We start from the raw sequence: 6,094 nt of genomic DNA on the forward strand, positions 1-6,094 counted from the left end.
TTCCTTCTCTCCAGATTATTCAAGGAGGAAAAAAAACATTTCAAGAAACCTTTTTAAAATAGCTGTCATTGTAACAAGGTTCCCATAGTCTCAAACATGTCATTCATCTTGCTAACCGGCCAACTGTCCAGCATCCCACCTCCGGTCCAGCCGGTCAGGTTTTGGTAAGTGTAAACACGGGTTACAGGTGCAAATGCGTTCGCTTCAAAGTGACAGCGTTAAAAGACAGGAATTTCCTGACACTCTGCCACACATTCCTGGGACTGCAGTGCAGCACTCCCTCAAGTCTCTAGCAGGGCTCTTTTAGCTGGACTGGCGTTCAATAGCTAGCTCATCATGAACTTGAATATAGCCTTGGAACATGGATGGACCAGGACATTTTAGCTACAACTCCTCCAGGGCGAACTCCTTCGGCCCGTGTGCCTTCTCACACCGCTAATTAGACCTTGAATATAGCCGTGGAACATGGATGGACCAGGACATTGTAGCTACAACTACTCCAGGGTGAACTCCTTCGGCCCGTGTGCCTTCTCACACCGCTAATTAGACCATGAATATAGCCTTGGAACATAGATGGACCAGGACATTGTAGCTACAACTCCTCCAGGGCGAACTCCTTCGGCCCGTGTGCCTTCTCACACCGCTTATTAGACCATGAATATAGCCTTGAAACATGGATGGACCAGGACATTGTAGCTACAACTCCTCCAGGGCGAACTCCTTCAGCCCGTGTGCCTTCTCACACCGCTAATTAGACCTTGAATATAGCCTTGGAACATGGATGGACCAGGACATTGTAGCTACAACTACTCCAGGGTGAACTCCTTCGGCCCGTGTGCCTTCTCACACCGCTAATTAGACCTTGAATATAGCCGTGGAACATGGATGGACCAGGACATTGTAGCTACAACTCCTCCAGGGTGAACTCCTCCAGGGTGAACTCCATGAATATAGCCGTGGAACATGGATGGACCAGAACATTGTAGCTACAACTCCTCCAGGGTGAACTCCTCCAGGGTGAACTCCTTCAGGGTGAACTCCTCCAGGGTGAACTCCTTCGGCCCGTGTGCCTTCTCACACCGCTGGAGGTGTAGTTCTTCCCTGACAATGCACAGTCTTGTGCATTAATGCTTACTTATGACTATCGTGATCATACATACTTTTTAAAGTCTTATGTAATGTAGTTAAAGTACCACCCATCTAGTGCCTAGTTTTTGGGCCTGTTCCAGGTGCTATATGAAGCTTGTCTCCAGGGCTTCTGTCCTGTTCTGCCTAGTAACAACGCCAGGTGATAACACCAGTCCCTACAGCCAGCGGACCAATCGGGTGGTTTTTACATCTTAATCCACCATTAAGAGCTGAAATGCCGCGTTGGGCCTTGTGGTGAGTTTGTGACGGCAGGAGAGGCACTGGAATGCAGGCTCATACCCTTCAAACCTGACCACAGTCATTGGGGCCTCGCGCCAACCAGCTAAAGGAGGCAGAATACTACCCTCCTCCTCCCATCCTCTCCCTGAACTGAACTGGATCCAAATGTATTCGGATCCTTCTTGGTATCCCCTATTTATACGCTGTTTATTTTTACAGGCGGAACGGATGATTCGGATGCTTGCCTCAAAGGGTGAAAGCAAAGAGAAAGGGGTTATGGTGGACCCTCATTCTGGGTGTTATTCTGAGGATGTGGAGGGGGGCTTATCAGAGGTGATCAGGGCAAGAAGGTGGCCACTAGAACTTCTCCCTGTTCAGGATCTGGTATATTGGACCTTCTAAACATACACTACATGACCAAGAGTGTGTGGACTCCTGCTCGTTCGAACATCTCATTCCAAAATCATGGGCATTAATATGGAGTTCGTCACCCCTTTTGCTGCTATAACAGCCTCCACTATTCTAGGAAGGATTTCCACTAGATGTTGGAACATTGCTGCGGGGACTTGCTTCCTTTCAGCCACAAGAGCATTAGTGCGGTCGGGCATTGATGTTTGGCAATAAGGCCTGGCTCACAGTCGGCGTTCCAAAGGTGGTTGATGGGATTGAGGTCAGGGCTGTGCAGGCCAGTTAAGTTCTTTCACACCGATCTCGACAAACCATTTCTGTATGGATCTCTGTTTACGAAAGGGGGCATTGTCATGCTGAAACAGGAAAGGGATTTCCCCAAACTGTTGCCACAAAGTTGGAAGCACAAAATGGTCTAGAATGTCATTGTATGCTGTAGCGTTAGATTTCCCTTCACTGGAACTAAGGGTCCTAGCCCAAAACATGAAAAACAGCCCCATTACCATTATTCCTCCTCCACCAAACTTTACAGTTGGCACTATGCATTGGGGCAGGTAGCATTCTCCTGGCATCCGCCAAACCCAGATTCATCCGTCGGACTGCCAGATGGTGAAGCGTGATTCATCACTCCAGAGAAAGCGTTTCCACTGCTCCTGAGTCCAATGGCAGCGAGCTTTACACCACTCCCAGCCAACGTTTGGCATTGCACGTGGTGATCTTAGGGTTGTGTGCGGATGCTCTCCTATGGAAATCCATTTCATGAAGCAGTCCCGTTCTGTGAGCTTGTGTGGCCTACCACTTCGCGGTGGAGCCGTTGTTGCTCCTAGAAGTTTCCACTTCACAATAACAGCACTTACAGTTGACAGGGGCATCTCTAACAGGGCTGAAATTTGACGAACTGACTGGAAAGGTGGCATCCTATGATGGTGTCACATTGAAAGTCATTGAGCTATTCAATAAGGCCATTCTACTGCCAGTGTTTGTTTATGAATATTGCATGACTGTGTGCTCGATTTTATACACCTATCATCAATGGGTGTCTGAAATAGCCAAATCCACTAATTTGAAGGACTGTACACGGGTTCAAAATAGCATATTTGGACACTGATAAGCGTTTAAATTGGACGCGATGGCTGTACAGTAACATGCTATACATGGAGTCAGAGTTCAAGGTCTCCACTTCACAGTTCAGTATTGGTTTTGACTGACAGCGGTTCTGAATTTGAACACCACAACAACAACAAAATTGTGTTGTCTGAGTGAGAGAAATGCTGTAAATAAAGAGGACTCCATGTATTTTGAAAGACGAGGTGATTAGGATTATAATAAATATACCGGTTTGATGTCATACAAGCCAAACACCAGTTAGTCCAAATGTACACTTCACATTTCCATATCATAAAACTCATGTCATATACAGTGTCAACGTTTATGATCACTAAGCTTGATGTACAGTTACAAGATGACATGGCGTCAAACCCTGGGTTGTTCTGAACAGAATGAGCTCGTTTCTACATCTATTGATGATATCTGCGTTTTCTGCGAAAAAGGTGAAAATCTTACGAATGTGTTCAACGAATGTTAATCTGTGATAGATTTTTGGGGAAACCTTGCTGAAAACTTATTTACTGTTTTGAACACTACTCATGTTTTTAACAAGAAGGATATAATATGCTACTATTGCAATGATAACAAGACCATTGAAATTATGATGATTTTCATTTGTTTTAAAATTCTTGTTGCCAAATACTTTAACACAAACAAAAATGACAAATACAGGGCAGTGTTCAACAAGTCTGCTTGCTCTAGTTCCTCAACAGCAGCTAGGAGAGCTGAAAAAAAGCACCTTATAGGTAAAGACTCTGAGTCATAAAAGTGCACCGACATTACTTTGGAGAGGTTTGTGGCCACCTGGGGAAAGAAACCAGTTCGTCCTCTCACTCAAACACTTTTTTGGGGTCTTTTTTTTGTCTTATGTTGTACCTACCCCAAATGTCCCATGAATATTCTTATCATGTTACTGAATGTGTCCAGAGTATTTCAGATTTCGTTATCAACAAATGCGGGGGAAAGTACAGTAAATGTCAAATGCACATAAAATCAACACTGTAGTGTTTGGATTCAGTCTTGTGTCAGATTGACTGTTTTGTCCTTTAGTCTAATTATTTTCTCAATCTCCAAACTGTTCATTTTGAATTGCTACTGTGGTTATGCATACGCTTTCCATATTTCTTCTGTAAGAAACATTTTCATGTCGCCCGATCCATATAGGCCAATTCCCACGAGTGTAAGCCATTACAGTAACTTTATACCTGACAGAATGGGGACAGCATGGACAAGTGGGCTAGTCTGGTCCTTCAACGACACAGTACAGTGCAATGTAACATTCCTACGTAATATACTGTAACTGTGGCAGACAGCGTGGTGCATGGCTTTTGCCTGGACAGCAGCTGCAGACCCAGCTCTGCTATATAGGACACTCCATCCACAACTAAGAAAACATTCCACTCCACTGCAACTGTACTGTCCCCTTCTCTCATCCCCCAAGATGCAGGGTTTGACCCTCATGTAGCCTACAGTTCCAGGTTTTCCACTAGAAGTGCCAGGGCCCATAGATTCACTGAAGTAGGATTTTCTATGACAAGATCCAAGTATGAGGTGACTGAAAGTAGTGTGAAGTATGAAGATGCTGAGTATTTGCCATTTGCCTTATTGTCTGTGACTTCTAGACAATGACACAAACAAATGATTGGTTTGAGAAAGACTCTTTAAAGAATACTTAGGTGCTCAATTTGCCTTTGCCTGGGAGAGTGCAGGCTGGGCAGGTAGCAGGTTGGCTAGAGTAGAGGCATACCTGAGTTTTGTTATGGGCAAATAGTTGTTGCCTGAATAGTTTTTACTGAGAATATCTTTGATATTTTATTTTTTTCAAGTCTTTGTCAACGTCCTGTTTGTTATTTTCTGTACAATGTATATTTTTGTCCTGCACCTGCACCTGTTTAATATTGTAAATAAAAGCCTCTGAGTGGTGAGCATCAGAACATCCTTTCTGTCTCCTCACTGTCCGATCCTCCACCTCAGCACTTATTAACAGTCCTGACTAAGCTTGCTCACTTGAGTGCAAAACTGTGGGTGATTAGGGCTGCGTTTACACAGGCAGACAAATTCGGATCATTTTCTGTTAATTGGTCATTTACAAATCACCTTAGATCTTTTCACATCAGATCTTTTTCAGAACTAATCTGATTGGTCAAAAGACCAATCAGTGAAACACAAATCAGTATTGGGCTGCCTGTGTAAAGGCAGCATCTGTCACGAACAGCCAGAATGCATTGACACTATAATTTGTCGTCTGTTAGCACAGCAGCTTTGATGTCGCAAAAGTGAGCACTGTGCACCCTAGTAAAATAACAGTATGTCCTCTACAAGTAACGTTACTCCCCTTCACTACTGACATTGGCCTACAGGGATGCATGTCCACAACTGTCCCGTGCAGCTGTAACAACCCATTCATCAACACCATGATGTAGAGGTTATGAGATGTTCAAGTGCTATAAAAATTTATGGACTTGTTGAGAATGCAAAGAATGTTTTTAAACACGGCGTGAACACAGTGTGACAGATATGACCAGACAACCTACACGACGAAGTGGTGGTGCTACAGCACACAGCAGTATGCAGAAGTAAGTGGTGTCATGGACATGGTTAGGAATTTACAGACATATATAATGGTAAAGTTAAACAAATGTTTATGTGCTTATATGGTAGCCTTCACTCTTAGAAGAAAAGGGTTACAAAACTGTTCTCCGGCTGTCCCCATAGGAAACCATGATGTAGAGGTTATGAGATCCAAGGCTAGAAAAATTTATGGACTTGTTGAGAATGCAAAGAATGTTTTTAAACCCTCTGTGGAAAGGTGCTATCTGGAACCTAAAAGGGTTCTCCAGCTGTCCCCATAGGAGAAGTAAGTGGTTTGGATCAGGTAGAAACCTTTTGGACATATATAATGGTAAAGTTAAACAAATGTTTATGTCCCGTTTTGGATCCAGGTAGAAACCTTTTGGTTGTCTGTAGAACCCTCTGTGGAAAGGGTTCCCTAAAAGGGTTCTCCAGCTGTCCCCATAGGAGAAGCCTTTTTGGATCCAGGTAGAAACCTTTTGGTTGTCATGTAGAACCCTCTGTTGAAAGGTGCTATCTGGAACCTAAAAGAGTTCTCCGGCTGTCCCCATAGGAGAAGCCTTTTTGGATCAAGGTAGAAACCTTTTGGTTGTCATGTAGAACCCTCTGTGGAAAGGGTCTATCTGGAACCTAAAAGGGT

This window comes from Oncorhynchus masou, chromosome 20 (genome assembly GCF_036934945.1).
Source record: "Oncorhynchus masou masou isolate Uvic2021 chromosome 20, UVic_Omas_1.1, whole genome shotgun sequence".
Lineage (NCBI taxonomy): Eukaryota > Metazoa > Chordata > Actinopteri > Salmoniformes > Salmonidae > Oncorhynchus > Oncorhynchus masou.